Here is a 15,673-nt window from a genome sequence, read left to right as displayed (position 1 = left end):
GAAGTTGCACCCAGTCTTCATAGAGCAGAAAGACACCCTGAAGTCTAAGTTTCAGGTTTTAACATGTTAAGAAGTATGATACTTTAGATACATCACATACACATGAAATAATGATTTGTAACAGTAAAAAAGAGGCAGAGAATCCTTTAATAATATTAAGATCTATACTTTCATTAAGGAGGTATATTCTTGGTGCAATAGAAGAAGGATTTACTAGTGGAGCTGAACCAAACATCTGTGTTTCACCGCATAACGTTTTCTTTTTCCTTTTTCCAGAATGGAAAAACAGGAACTAATGGAACCAGGTGGGGAACATCAAATTCCTCCAATGGAATATTGCTACGCTTTCCTTTAGTGTTTTTTTTTTTTTTTTTTTTATCTCCTCTTGTCAAAGGAGAAGAAACCCATGACTCTTTTAGTACAGCAATCATGTTTGGGACAATTTTGTTTAATACAAAAGAATTCCTGTCATTCTGTGGGACTTGCTCCTGGTGGGTGTATTTATATTACAAAAAATATGCTTCTCCCCTGTCTCCCAGTGATCAGTGCTCAGCCCCTCTTCATTCTTTTTCACATACTTCGGTGTTAATTCAGAATATTTTTTTGAAATGGCTGAAGCTCTCAGATAGAAGGATGAACTTAGGCCATATGATTGGACTTTAAATTAACTTCTGGACTTCTGAGGAATAAATTTACAACCCTTAGAGATTAACTTTGGCCTAAGGTTGACTTGTTAAATTAATGAAAACTAGTACATTTATTCACAAAGAGCTAAATGTTACTCTTACTTTAGGTCTCAACAAATAAATAGCTTGGGACTAATGACAAAAAATATTCTATCTGGAAGGGTCTAGAGACAGCATTGTGATTATGGGATTTATTTAATACTGTTTCCTCTCTTTATTCACTATTTCGCCAACTGTATTTTTCCTTGTTTGGTGTCCTATTAGGGACCAGCCCTCTAACTTTGGCATAGGCCGTGTGTGAGGTGAAAGGCACCAGTGAATCTTCCTGTCTACTGTTGTGATAAGATAAAACTAACATTTTTCTTTTGCCAAGGTTGCTCTCACACTGTATTTCCAGCAAAATATATATATTTATATAATATTTTGTTGAATAACAGAAGTGAACCTTTAGAAAGATGGTCCTCTATCCTTCTGGCACTGTTTTAGCTTTTTGATCCCATGTCTGTAAGGCATACATAATTAAGTACAATTCAGCAGAAAAAAAAATTGAGGTCAATCTGCAGGTCACTTATTGTTGTTCTTTCAACAATAATTTCTGTCACTGTAATATGACTACCCAGATCAAAAAACTGCAATTACCTATGTCTCTTCAAATTGTGAGGTATCAATTCAGCATAATTTGCACAAAAATATTACATATTCTAATATATATATATATATGGAAAAATGAGAATAGATAAAGAACATATACTATTTGTTCTGATGTTTTTATCTTTTATATATATATATATAGATTTTCTGTTCTGTTCAGTTAATGAGACAAATTTGATGAGACTATATTTTTTTCCATAGATAGTCATTCTGAGATTATTTTTTAACTGTGGGAAAATAAGAATAAAACCAACAACAAGTATACTCTGACTGCTATAGTAGGATTTTTTTTTTTATCAACTGTGGGTTTTGCATTATTCATTTCTTAGAAATTTGGTAACACATGGAATTTTCAAAGTATGCAGTATTCAGGCTTGTATATTTTTAAATCACTTTTAAAAATAGATCTTAAATTCCAAATTCCTATGGTTAATGTGTATATTTTATCATTTTTCCTCTTGTAGAATACTACACAAATTTAACCAAAATGATACAATACTGCATTAACCATCTAGTAAAGATATTTTCAGACATTTTGGAAAAAAAAAAAAAAAGTACATTAAATTTTCTACTATCATTTCAGCTTAAAACAGAATGATATTTAAATCTTTGGGCTTTCTGATCATTCTTAATTTTAAATATGAATGCAAAGTTATCAATGTTCCAGATAATTGGATGACTGCTATGTGTTATGTACTCAAGATACAAAGAAAAAAAAAAAGTCTTGCCACATTTTTTCCATGTGGAAACACAGTTGAGAATTAAATACTTGGATCCTGAATGTTCCAATAAATCAGCTCTGCCTGTTGTACTGTCTTGAATAAGACCACAGTTCACCTTTTTCAGTTATCTCGTGCATTACTACACAAACTTAAGAAACTCTACAGAAATGCTTTATAATATGATGTATAAATTATATAATTTATAATATTAAATAATTGATATAATTGATAAATATTTGATACCTGTAGTTCATCTTGTAGCTCACATGCAATATAAATTCTAAATAAAAGTATTTTAGAATGTTTCTTCTTTACTCCTATTATTTTTGGAAATGTTATGTCATAGACTTTGAAATATCATTGTTAGCCTATAGTTCCCAGCTTATTGTCTTTTGTTTATTCTTGGACTTTCTAAATTCCACTCTTTCTTTTTAGGTTCTGACATCATTCACTGAAAGAGAACATCTGCACTTTATGCTGTGCCTTCATTGTAAGCAAAAGGTACCCAAAGTCACAACAAGTCTTAGACTTATGACCAGTGACCATTAGGTAAGATTTCTTTGCATTATTTTTAAAATACTGACATTGTTCAGATGTTGCCTTTCCAGATGAGTTTAAAAAGATCAGCTTGTAAAAACAGTAAGCATGGGACAGGGGGAAGATAAAGAGATAGGCCCTGCTGTCATTAGTGATTACCCAACTTAAACAGCATTTTTTTTTCCCAGAAGTTCAATTCAAGAATAAGCATATATATCTGGCATTAAATGTTCCTTGTGTGCTTCTTTCAACTTTTTTTTTTTTTTTTTTTTTACGAGATATAGATCTTTCATTTCAGTACATCTGTTTCTGCTTTTACAGCTTTTCCCTTTTCCCCTTATTCTTGCCTGAGGTAAACATTTTTTTCCCCTTTTTCCTCTATGTTATGGCATGCAAATGCCATCTTCAGCAGAAAATACTGGAAAAAAAGCTCTTTTACAAACACCTTCATACATTACTTTGAATTTTTACAATTGGTCACACTTTCTAGTTAATTTTCTGCTGATAGTGTACAAATGTCTTCCAAAAACATTCTTTCTATGTTGGGTAATGATAACTTTGGATTCCAGTCTTTCAAACTCAAACTCATGCTAAAAATAAGCAGACTGAACAGCTGTGACAAGCAGGTAATTTTTAATAATATCAGACAGTTCCTTTCTGTTGAGAATTACTACTCTCTCATCTCTAATCAACCTCTGCTGTAACAGCAGCTGCCAATTAGGGATGTTGTCTCTTGGCAGAGTGCTCAACCCACACTTAATTTATTTTAAATCTGTAGTGTTTCTTCACGGAAGGTGAGGGGTGTTTTCAGTGTTTTATGCCATCAGAAGCTCATGTAATGTTATACAAAGTGGTGAGATACTCTCAGATCACGCTGTGAAGACACATCCTGGTTTAAACTACAAGAATAGAAGGGGTGAATCTATTCATGTAAATTCATCCTTTTTTTTTTCCTTCTTTTTTTTTTTTCCCCACTGAATTTTAGCAGTAACATTTTAAACAGTATGAAAGCAAAGCTTAGAATATTTAGACCAAATTACATCTAATCTATTCCCTTTGCCTGCAACCTTGTTTTGTTTTGTTTTTTTTCCACATGCAAACACGCATATACAAATTCATCAGCATAAATTTCAAGAAATTATTGAAGCTTTGGAGATTTGATTCAGCTTAAATCAAACGTTGTTGGAGGTAATAATATTAGGCATTTTTACGGCCTATCTTCTGTTGCTAAGATATTAACATTGCAAAGAAGGAAAATCACCCCTTTCCTCCTTGTGATTCTTCTTAATTTGGCAACTTTTTTTCAGTTTTATTACTAAGAAAGAAGCTAAAATTAACATAACCAGACTGTCAGAGACAGAGATTCTTTTTCTTGTAAGAAACTCCTAGCTTCATTTAGTGATACCAGAAAGTGAATGGTTAAATATCAACTGCTGCTACCTGCAAAACAGGACATTAAAATTGTCTGGCAAATCAGGCAGTATGTTACTAAACTCCACAAAATATGAAGCTTGAAAAGACCATCAACCAATACTTTAAAAGATTGTACTGTTCTCATGCTATTTTAATTCTAGACTTTTTTTTGGCTTAAGAACTACATTCATGGCTGCAAAAATGTCTGGATAATTAAGAGACTTGGAAAAAATCTCATCTCCTGGGAGCTTAAACAGTATTTAGCTTTTCTTATTTTGTTGATGAGTGAGACCTTTTCACAGAAGAACAAAAGAGAATAACTCATAAAAAGAACAATATAAAGCTTAAGTATTTAAACACCCCCCAAATTAACTGATGTCTGAACTCCAGGTTAGAAATACATGAGTTTTTTTTTTTTTTTTTTTTAAAGTTAGATCTGATTTATCCAATTATTGATAGATTACAAGACTTTCCTCACATTCTTAGGAAGCAGCAGCCTGCCAAACCATATAATAAAATAATTGCTTGTATAAATAAATATATGTAAGCATGCACATACATACATCCATATATAAAATGAAGTCCCTGCCCCCCCAAAACAAACCAACCAAAAATATGCAAAAACTTTAGAGAGGTTATGCTAAAGCTTTATTTTACGTGTGCAGCATTCTCATTCCAGCCTGTACCAGACAATGCAATGTAATGTGAAGTTCTTTTATTGGGTTATATCTATGCTTTGCACTCTTCTAAAGAGACACAAATTGAATGAACAAAAGAGAAAGAGAAACAATGAGAACTAACTGAATATGAAGAAATAAAATGTAGAGGAAATGAAGAAGAGGAAAACAATGAGAAGGAAAAGGGTGAAAAAAAAGCATATGGATTTTTTTTTTTTTAAGAAAATGATGGATAAGTATTGAAGTAGTTTTTCTTCAGCTGTATCTTTTCTGGAAATGCTACAAGGCATAGGCGTGGTTATCAATATGATATATCTTTTCCTCTCCTAGACTTGAAATAAGAACTTTTTCTTTCACAAGACACACTAAACTTTTGAAATTTCACTGTGGCTGTTGCTGCTTTCCTCTTCTATTTCATGCAGACTTGCATTTTATCAGGCAGTTTTCGTCATGGAAAATATTTTCCTCTATCCATTCTTTAATTGTGGTAGTAAGCTTCTTGCTTAATACTTTTAAGAAAAATAAACACTGCATAGTGGGTAATTGTGGAAAATTCAATACTTCATTTTCAGACCAACGTTAAGAATGGATCTCTAGAAAATCTTTGACTTCATGCTGTAGCACATTTTCACATTGATTTACTATTCTTATTGTAGTATTTCACTTTATGTCACAGGTTTTCCCAGCTATGCCAGTTCTTTCATCCTGAATACAGTGTTTACTTGCCTTGTCTGGTATTCTTCCTCTGATCATAAGATAGTCCATAAATAGTTTAAACCATAGAGAAACATCAAGGTGCTTAATAAGTAAAATATGAGAATTTGTTTCGTCAAGGTGACTATCAGTCATAGGAAGTTATGAATTAGTATGTAAATGGGAGCTGGACGGGATGACCTCCAGAGGACCCTTCCAACATTAAACATTCTGTGATTCTGTGATCTGACAGCAGATATTATATCTGAGTTAAGCACAAAGCACTACTACAAATGTTCATAAGTTTGGATAGTTTGCCAGATCTGACCTTTTATTTTCTTTCAAGGCTTTCTCTTGCTGAGCTTTGTTTATTCTGGATTTGCTAGTGGTATAAGACCAGTGTGACTTAGTCAGGCAACTGCATTTTAGTTTATTGAAGTGAGTGGATCTTTGGAATTAAATGTTTATTTTCGGCTGCATTGCAGCTGTATTTTGACACAGAGTGTCAAACTCTGACTCTTAGAGTTCATATTTGCACTCAAATTTCTTACTCTGCGCCAAAGAATGTTCCTGATTATTGTTTTCTCTCCTACCAATACCAATCCCAATTCTCTTGGTCATGTACCCCAAATCGTGCAAATATAGGTGTGAATATAGGTGTGCTGGTAATACTTGTTAAGATGCTTTGGTGCCCCAGTCTATGTAGTCTGCCATAATATTCAGTGAAGAAGGCATTCTGGTTATCCAGTATTTGGTTATCACAGTTAAGCCAAACTAAAGCAAACTGAATTTTATATATCTATATATCTATATAGATATAAATTACATCAATACAGAGAACATTTTTTTGACAGTTATAAAACTAGGTGAAGAAATGGAAGAAAAGAAATATGCTAGTCTGAGTATGAAGGCTTCTTTCAACCTTATTGGTCTATTCTCCCATGTGCCCGATGATGGGACAAGGGGGAATAGGCTAAAGTTGTGCCAGGGAAGGTTTAGGTTGGATATTGGGAAAAACTTCTTTACCAAAAGGGTTGTTAGGCATTGGAATGGGCTGCCCAGGGAAGTGGTTAGGTCACCATCCCTAGAGGTCTTTAAAAGACATTTAGATGTAGAGCTTAGTGATATGGTTTAGTGAAGGACTTGTTAGTTAGGTCAGAGGTTGGACTAGGTGATCTTGGAGGTCTCTTCCAACCTAGATGATTCTGTGATTCTGTGATCTTACTGACTTTGATCCTGACAAGACTGAAACCCTGGTCAAGCTTGCAGTCTTCCTTCATAATTTATGCTCTCTGCATCCATTAGGAAGGGCCAATTCAGGAACACCCACCAGAGACCTCAGCCATGATAGTGCCACCAGAGATTGCTGCTGCTGCCCCCAGACTCTCTATCTCTCCTCCCCTGGGTTTCCTCTGACAGAGTAGTTTCCTGCTTGCTGTTGTCCAGGAGTTCAAGAGAAGGCGAGAGATAATACTTCAGTGTCTCTGTGAACACTAAGCTGGGCCTAGACTGATCTTTGTTCATCTCTCTAGTATGTCACCACACTTTCTTAAAAAAATTTTGGTAGGGGGCAGACAAGAAGATGGAATTTCCTGGGGAATTCCCATCCTGGTCTATATATGTAGACAATGATCTGCTTCCTACTGCATGAGGTCTTTCTTTAAGGTGAGAGACATACTTATGCAGTGTGCAACTCTGGTGGTTTTACTCAGCTGGGCAACAGAGCTCCACCCCAATTGGTCTCTCACTCCCCGTCCTCAAAGGGAAAGGCTCAAGGGTTGAGCTGAGGACAGGGAGATCACCCAACAATTATCATAGGAAAAACAGACTCAGCATAGGGGGATTCATGTAATTTATTACCTATTACTAACAAGCTAGAGCAGTGAGAAACTGAAAGTAAACGAAAAGCACCTTCTCTTCCCCCCCCCCCCAATTCACCCTCTCTATGTCCTCCATGTGAGCAGCACCCGGGAACAGGGGTTGGGGGCTGCGGTCAGTCCTTCGTGCTTCATCTCTGCTGTTCCTTCACTGTCACTCTCTGCCTATGTCCCTCCCACAGGATGCCACCCTTCCTGAACTGATCCTGTGTAGGCTTCCCACAGGCAGCAGCTCTTCAAGAACTGCTCCGTACCACAGGGTCCATCCGTCAGGAGCAAACTGCTCCAACATGGATCCCCCATGGGCATCATCTCCCCCCAGACCCCCTGCTCCTGTGTGGGCTCCTCTCGACGGGCTGCAGCTCCGGCCCGGGTCCTGCTCCTGCAGGGGGTTCTCCATGGGCCGCAGCCTCTTCCAGGCCACATCCACCTGCTCCACCAGGGGCTCCTTCACGGGCTGCAGTGTGGAGATCTGCTCCATGTGGGACCCGTGGGCTGCAGGGGGACAGCCTGCTCCACCAGGGGCCTCTCCACAGGCCGCAGGGGAACTTCTGCTGCGTGCCTGGAGCACCTCCTCGCCCTCCTTCTGCACTGATCTTTGTGTATACGGGGCTGTTTATCACTCCACACTCTCCCAGTTGCTGTTGTCCAGCAGTATTGTTTCCCTTTCTTAAATCTGCTCTTACAGAGGCGCCAGCAACATTGCTTATTGACTTGGCTCTGGCCAGTAGTGGGTCCCTTTGGAGCCAGATGAAGCTCTTTTCTAACATGGGGCTGCTTCTGGATTTTTCTCACAGAGGCCACCACTGCAGCCCCTCATTACCAAAACCTTGCCATGTAAACGCAGTATTGCCACACACAGCATCCAAGGTCAGATTCTTACTCTAAGCTGCTCTCAAGAGCACCCAGATCTCCACTGACTACTGAGAGAGCATCTGATACTACACTACTGGCACTAAAGCATCCTCTTTCTTCATCATACCCTTCTTCATCATGTCTGCTGTATGGGTCTGGTCGTGGGGCCTGCAGAAGTGTCATGGTCTTTTTGCAGTAGCAAGAAAATAATGAAGTATGTATGTAGGTGTGCACACACACTCACACACAAGCATGCATATGGTACAAACATAGTGTTTGATCCTCATCAATGTGTCTGTTTTTAGAATTAAAAAAATTGATTTACTGATTTTAACTACAATCCATGACAGGAAAAAATATTTAAAATTTCAAAAATGCCAGTTCATTAGAAATAAATATTTCCTGGTGAGCTTCAGACTTTCTTCTTTTTCATTTCTTTCCTTAAATGTCACTGGTGCACTGGTCTCACAAAAAATTGCAGTGATTTGTAGTTACTGTTTATCTGATCTTCTCTTTGAGCTCTTGTATGGATGTTATGAAATAGAAACATAACTAGTGATGGTTCTAGCTGATTCCTCCTTAACAGTGTTGGAACCTAAACCCACCATTAAGAAAAAAAAAAAAAAAAATTAGAAATTTTCGCTACTGGAAGGAGGGCCAGGTGTCATGGAAAGAATACAGGCATGCCGTTCGTGTTTGTAGGCAGAAAATTCGTGTGGCCAAAGCACACCTAGAGTTGAAGCTGGCTGTGTCTGTGAGAGAAAATAAAAAGGGCTTTTTCAGATATGTGAATGGAGAACTAAAGAATACATAGGGCCGCTCCTTGATAGGGAAGGTCTCCTCACAGACAATGACATAGGCAAAGCAGAGACGCTTAACGCCTTCTTCGCCTCTGTCTTCAATGCCGATGATGGGCTTCGGGACCCAGGGTGCCCTGAGCTAGAGGGCTGGGACGGTGGGGACGACAAACTCCCAACCGACCCTGAACGTGTGCGGGATTTGCTACTCCACCTGGATCCCTACAAGTCCATGGGTCCGGATGGGATTCATCCCCGGGTGCTGAAAGAGCTGGCGGACGTCATCGCGGAACCTCTCTCAATTATTTTTCAACGATCCTGGGAATTTGGAGAGGTCCTGGTAGACTGGAAGCTGGCAAATGTTGTGCCGATTTACAAGAAGGGTCAGAAAGAAGACCCTAGCAATTACAGGCCTGTCAGTCTCACGTCAGTGCCTGGTAAAATCATGGAGAAGATGGTTCTCGAACTTATTGAGGCTCACCTGGGGGACAAAGCAGTCATTGGTCCCAGCCAGCATGGGTTTGTGAAGGGCAGGTCCTGCCTAACTAACCTGATTTCCTTTTATGATAAGATCACCCGTATGATGGACCAAGGGAAACCAGCTGATGTGATTTTTTTGGACTTCAGCAAGGCTTTTGACACGGTTTCCCATAGGATCCTACTGGACAAAATGTCCACCATACAGCTAAATAAAAACATCATACGATGGGTGAGCAATTGGCTAACGGGCAGGGCCCAAAGGGTTATGGTAAATGGGGCTGCGTCAGGCTGGCGGGCGGTCACCAGTGGGGTCCCTCAAGGCTCCATTTTAGGGCCGGTACTTTTCAATATTTTTATAAACGATCTGGATGTAGGAATAGAAGGTATTTTGAGCAAGTTTGCTGATGACACCAAACTTGGAGGAGTTGTGGACTCGAATGAGGGTGGAAAGGCCTTGCAGAGGGATCTGGATAGGTTGGAGAGCTGGGCGATCGCCAATCGCATGAAGTTCAATAAGAGCAAGTGCCGGGTCCTGCACCTGGGACGGGGAAACCCTGGCTGCACGTACAGACTGGGTGATGAGACGCTAGAGAGCAGCCTAGAAGAGAGGGATCTGGGGGTCGTGGTAGACAGCAAGTTGAATATGAGCCAGCAGTGTGCCCTGGCGGCCAGGAGGGCCAACCGTGTCCTGGGGTGCATCAAGCAGGCGATGGCCCAGCTGAAGTGCATCTACACTAATGCACGCAGCATGGGTAACAAACAGGAGGAGCTGGAAGCCACTGTGCAGCAGGCAGGCTACGACTTGGTTGCCATCACGGAGACGTGGTGGGACCGCTCCCACGACTGGAGTGCTGCAATGCCTGGCTATAGGCTCTTCAGGAGGGACAGGCAGCACAGAAGGGGTGGTGGCGTGGCTCTCTACATTAGAGAATCTTTTGATGTTGTGGAACTCCAGGCTGGGAATGATAAGGTTGAATCCCTGTGGGTTAGGATCCGCGGGAAGGCCGGCAAGGCTAGCATCCTGGTGGGGGTCTGTTATAGACCGCCGAACCAGGATGAGGAGATGGATGAGGAGTTTTATAGGCAACTGACAGAAGTTGCAATATCGTCGGCGCTTGTCCTCGTGGGGGACTTCAACTTCCCGGACATATCCTGGAAACACAACACGGCACAGAGAAAGCAGTCTAGGAGGTTTCTGGAGAGCGTGGGAGATAGCTTCCTGACGCAGCTGGTCAGTGAACCTACCAGGGGTGGTGCCCCGCTAGACCTTCTCTTCACAAACAGAGAAGGACTGGTGGGAGATGTGGTGGTCGGAAGCTGTCTGGGGCAGAGTGACCACGAAATGGTAGAGTTCTCTATTCTTGGCGAGGCCAGGAAGGGGACCAGTAAAACTGCTGTCTTGGACTTCCGGAGGGCTGACTTTGAGCTGCTCAGGACGCTGGTTGGCCGAGTCCCTTGGGAGGCGGTTCTGAAGGGCAGAGGAGTCCAGGAAGGCTGGGCGCTCCTCAAGAAGGAAATCGTGATGGCACAGGAGCGGTCCGTCCCCACGTGCCCAAAGATGAGCCGGCGTGGAAGAAGACCGGCCTGGCTCAACAGAGAGTTGCGGCTGGAGCTTAGCAGAAAAAAGAGGGTTTATAATCTTTGGAAAAAAGGGCGGGCCACTGAGGAGGACTACAAGGATGTAGCGAGGCTGTGCAGGGAGAAAATTAGAAAGGCCAAAGCTCATCTGGAGCTCAATCTGGCTACTGCCGTTAAAGACAACAAAAAATCCTTTTACAAATACATCAACGCGAAACGGAGGACTAGGGAGAATCTCCATCCTTTACTGGATGCGAGGGGAAACCTAGTTACTAAGGATGAGGAAAAGGCTGAGGTGCTTAATGCCGCCTTTGCCTCAGTCTTTAGCGGCAATACCGGTTGTTCTCCGGACACCCAGTGCCCTGAGCTGGTGGAAGGGGATGGGGAGCAGGATGTGGCCTTCGCTATCCATGAGGAAATGGTTGGCGACCTGCTACGGAGCTTGGATGTGCGCAAGTCGATGGGGCCGGATGGGATCCACCCGAGGGTACTGCGAGAACTGGCGGAGGAGCTGGCCGAGCCGCTTTCCATCATTTATCGGCAGTCCTGGCTATCGGGGGAGGTCCCGGTTGACTGGCGGCTAGCCAATGTGACGCCCATCTATAAGAAGGGCCGGAGGGCAGACCCGGGGAACTATAGGCCTGTCAGTTTGACCTCAGTGCCGGGGAAGCTCATGGAGCAGATTATCTTGAGGGTCATCACGCGGCACTTGCAGGGCAAGCAGGCGATCAGGCCCAGTCAGCATGGGTTTATGAAAGGCAGGTCCTGCTTGACGAACCTGATCTCCTTCTATGACCAAGTGACGCGCTTGGTGGATGAGGGAAAGGCTGTGGACGTGGTCTACCTTGACCTCAGTAAGGCTTTTGACACCGTTCCCCACAACATTCTCCTCGAGAAACTGGCTGCTCGGGGCTTGGACTGGCGTACGCTTCGCTGGGTTAGAAACTGGCTGGATGGCCGGGCCCAGAGAGTTGTGGTGAATGGAGTCAAATCTGGTTGGAGGCCGGTCACTAGTGGAGTCCCCCAGGGCTCGGTACTGGGGCCGGTCCTCTTTAATATCTTTATCGATGATCTGGATGAGGGCGTCCAGTGCACCCTCAGTAAGTTTGCAGACGACACCAAGCTAAGTGCGTGTGTCGATCTGCTCGAGGGCAGGAAGGCTCTGCAGGAGGATCTGGATAGGCTGGAGCGATGGGCTGAGGTCAACTGCATGAAGTTCAACAAGGCCAAGTGCCGGGTCCTGCACCTGGGCTGCAACAACCCCAAGCAGAGCTACAGGCTGGGAGATGAGTGGCTGGAAAGCTGCCTGGCCGAGAAGGACCTGGGAGTATTGGTGGATAGTCGGCTGAATATGAGCCAGCAGTGTGCTCAGGTGGCCAAGAAGGCCAACGGCATCCTGGCCTGTATAAGAAGCAGTGTGGCCAGCAGGTCTAGGGAAGTGATTGTGCCCCTGTACTCGGCTCTGGTGAGGCCGCACCTCGAGTACTGTGTTCAGTTTTGGGCCCCTCGCTACAGGAAGGACATGGACGTGCTCGAGCGAGTCCAGAGAAGGGCGACCAAGCTTGTGAGGGGTCTGGAGAACAAGTCTTACGAGGAGCGGCTGAGGGAGCTGGGCTTGTTCAGCCTGGAGAAGAGGAGGCTCAGGGGTGACCTCATCGCTCTCTACAGTTACCTGAAAGGAGGCTGTAGAGAGGTGGGGGTTGGTCTATTCTCCCACGTGCCTAGTGACAGGACGAGGGGGAATGGGCTAAAGTTGCGACAGGGGAGTTTTAGGTTGGATGTTAGGAAGTACTTCTTTACCGAAAGGGTTATTAAGCATTGGAACGGGCTGCCCAGGGAGGTGGTGGAGTCACCATCCCTGGAGGTCTTTAAAAGACGTTTAGATGTAGAGCTTAGGGATATGGTTTAGTGGAGTACTTAGTGTTAGGTCGGAGGTTGGACTCGATGATCTTGAGGTCTCTTCCAACCTAGAGAAATCTGTGAATCTGTAAAGCACGGCATCGCTAGTAGGTCAAGGGAGGTGATTGTCCCGCTCTACTCTGCGCTGGTGCGGCCTCACCTCGAGTACTGTGTGCAGTTCTGGGCACCACAGTATAAAAAGGACATGAAACTGTTGGAGAGTGTACAGAGGAGGGCTACGAAGATGGTGAAAGGCCTGGAGGGGAAGACGTACAAGGAACGGCTGAGGTCACTGGGCCTGTTCAGCCTGGAGAAGAGGAGGCTGAGGGGAGACCTCATCACAGTCTACAACTTCCTTGTAAGGGGGTGTCGAGAGGCAGGAGACCTTTTCTCCATTAACACCAGTGACAGGACCCGCGGGAACGGGGTTAAGCTGAGGCAGGGGAAATTTAGGCTCGACATCAGGAGGGGGTTCTTCACAGAGAGGGTGGTTGCACACTGGAACAGGCTCCCCAGGGAAGTGGTCACTGCACCGAGCCTGTCTGAATTTAAGAAGAGATTGGACTGTGCACTTAGTCACATGGTCTGAACTTTTGGGTAGACCTGTGCGGTATCAAGAGTTGGACTTGATGATCCTTAAGGGTCCCTTCCAACTCAGGATATTCTATGATTCTATGATTCTATGAAATATTTTTCCCAGTAAACCTCAGCACTGTGTTGTGCTGGACTCCTTATGTGACTGAAATTGCCAAGTTCTCAACCAATCCAGCTCAACAGTCTAACAAAACTCTCATTTAGAGAAGAAAGTGATTTACAAAAAGAAAAAAGTGTTCTATTTATTTATTTATTTATTTATTTTAGCATATACACATGAGTATCTCTCTCTCCTTAAAGAATGATATCATGCAGTAGGAACTGGACAACACTCAATATGTACAGATCAGGATGAATATTTTTTTACATGCTGTTCATATTCAGAATAAAGATCATTTTTATGGGGAAAAAAATCAACTATATTTTTAGAAGTAAAGTTTTGATTTACTGGTAGAGATGAAAACAAACAAACAAAAATCCATATAACAACTCAGCTTCATGCTAACAGACATTTTTCTTACTGAAATATATTGTGTAAAGTCTGTGGCCACACAGCATCCACACACATGAAGGTAAGTTTTGATTTTTCTGCAAGGAGACTCCATAATCCAGACCTAGTTAGCAGGAATGGTCTTTAAAATACATATATATGTATTCTGTGCTCAATTCTAGCATATATATATATAAATATATATAGAGAGAGACCATATATATATGTATATCACATATATATTTAATATGACAAACACAGCACTACAGAGTTCAGCAAAGCATCTGTCTCTGTCCCCACATTCCCTTCTTTTTCCCGTATAGCTATATTATTATTATTATTCAGAATTTGGCTGCTAAAAATCACAAAATACTTTATAAACTGAGAATGTTCCGGAACCAGAGTGAAATTCTTGTAGGATAAAGATTATGCAGCACCTCATTCATAACAGCATCTTTCATTCCATCACTTGGACAGTGGATAGATACAGGAGAAGAGAATCACTGAGAGATATACAGGACATCCCCTCTTTCACAAGCCAAATTCGTAATGCTCTCAGTCATGACTTTCATTTTTCTCTACAGGAAAAGGAAAACAGTGTTTCGTGAATACTGGATTGCAGCAAAGTGATTTTCCTAAACATTTCCAGCACCAAAAATGATTGATCCAGTTTTTTTCCCCCAACTCTGAGTTCAATAAATAAACAAACAAAATAACCACCATTCAATAAAGGAAAAATATTCACCAAGATGAGATGTTTGCAGCAATTTATTTTACACTTCAGTCACCAAGCAACTGCTTACTTCAGATATTTGGATTAGAACTTGCATTGTTTGGCACCAAAATACAGTCTGCTAACCAGAAGGTGAGATATCTATCTCCATAAGCTGAATTGATCAAGAAAACTGCACTGTATGAGGTAGTCTGACATGAGTATACTAAAGTAAAGGGTAATGGTCTACATTCATCCATCACATAAAAGTCAACCTTTGTGAGACAGGCTCAGTGATTGAAAAAGGACCTTTTTTATGCCTTACAAAGTTTTCATTTAGACTTTATAGCTTTTATTTCTCCCCTTCTTTTTGTCAACTAATCATCTCTTCCATGGCAGATAAATCAGTGAAGAACACTCCTGTTCACTAAATCATGAATGGGAAGCTGCCCACAGATACCCTGAATTTCATGACTTATATCCGGTGGAATACCCTGTACTTAATTAGGTTGAAATCACTTCCTTTTTAATTTTAATTTTATTTTTATTTTTATTTATCACCTTTTAAAGACATATGTACTACCTTTAGTTTCCCTGAGACGTAAACAACTACAAAAAAAAATTAATCACATACCTGAACTAAGGTCTGTAAAAGCAGATACCATCTCCTCTTTCACCAGAGAAGTTAGAAAGGCAAGGTTTGATGACCCTATGGAATAGCTATTCAAACTTGAAATATTACAAATATCCTGAAAATAGGAGTATATTAATAGAAGTGATCTTTGAATGAATAGATCACTCCAGTCAAGTTGTCATTAATCATATTGATTGGATGTAGCCTCTGCAAGGCTGAATAAACTGAAAGGGAGATGAGCAGCATCAATGTTGCACCAGCAGTATGAAGTAATTCCACTCCATTCTGTTTGTTGTGTGGTATCATATTCTCTTCCTCCACAAATACATGGGATAGGCAAGAATAACAGAGGAAAATTTAGAATTTAGGCACATGGGC

The 15,673-nt window shown here is 41.7% G+C and overlaps 1 long non-coding RNA gene across 1 annotated transcript; it reads left to right on the top strand.

Annotated features, from left to right (window-relative positions):
• Nucleotides 1-273: 273 nt before the first annotated feature.
• LOC106035145 (uncharacterized) lies at nucleotides 274-14,666 on the top strand. Its single transcript, XR_001206575.3, has 3 exons — nucleotides 274-305; nucleotides 2,495-2,608; nucleotides 14,534-14,666. It is a non-coding gene; the product is annotated as an uncharacterized lncRNA (long non-coding RNA).
• The last annotated feature ends 1,007 nt before the right edge of the window (nucleotides 14,667-15,673 follow it).

This window comes from Anser cygnoides, chromosome 4, assembly GCF_040182565.1.
Source record: "Anser cygnoides isolate HZ-2024a breed goose chromosome 4, Taihu_goose_T2T_genome, whole genome shotgun sequence".
NCBI classification, from domain to species: domain Eukaryota; kingdom Metazoa; phylum Chordata; class Aves; order Anseriformes; family Anatidae; genus Anser; species Anser cygnoides.
The sequence above is the reverse complement of the archived record's forward strand: the minus strand, read 5'-3'. Positions and strand labels throughout refer to the sequence as shown.